Consider the following 667-nt stretch of genomic DNA (forward strand, 5'->3'; position numbering starts at 1 on the left):
CCCAGCCCGCCGTGGCGCAATCTGCTGCTGCTCCAAAAATTCAGCTTCCCCTGCCTGCCCAGGGGCCTTTCCCAGCGCATCGAGCCGGGCTTTCTCCCCGCCGGCGTTTGCCAGGCTGTTCGCAGCCCTTCAGACGCAAGAGGGAGGCACCGCTTCGGCCCGGCATTCCGCTGCCCAGGCCGGGCCAGGAGAGCCAGACCTGGCTGGGCAGAGGCGAGGGACGCTGCAAACATGGGCTTGCTTAGGCCCGTCCTAGCAAGGTGCAGCCAGGGCTGGGAGCAGGGACGAGCCCGGAGCGCCCGCGGGTCAGGCTGCAAACCTACGTCAAGGGGCTGCCGAGCCCATGGCGCTGGAGGAAATGGCCACTGTGTCCCCATCACCCTGACGGCTCATTTGGTCCAGATTGAGCCATTAAAAGCCAGAAATTGCAAAACAATTTGTTTGTTCCTTGTTTAAAAAAAAAAAACCAAACAAACCAAACCAAGCACCCTGTAGAGCGAGCAATCGATGGCTGCGCAGGGCGGGGGGTGCCAGGGCGCTGCTGCCTTCCTGCCCATTCGAAGCCCATTTGTTTCGGGGTTGTTTGAGGAGCACCGGCATCGGGCTTGGCGAAGGCGGCACACGCAGGGCGCGGCACGGGCAGGCAGCGCCGCGCTCCCGCTCGGGG

The sequence above is a fragment of the Egretta garzetta genome, unplaced genomic scaffold, assembly GCF_000687185.1.
Source record: "Egretta garzetta isolate BGI_Z169 unplaced genomic scaffold, ASM68718v1 scaffold728, whole genome shotgun sequence".
NCBI classification, from domain to species: Eukaryota; Metazoa; Chordata; class Aves; order Pelecaniformes; family Ardeidae; genus Egretta; species Egretta garzetta.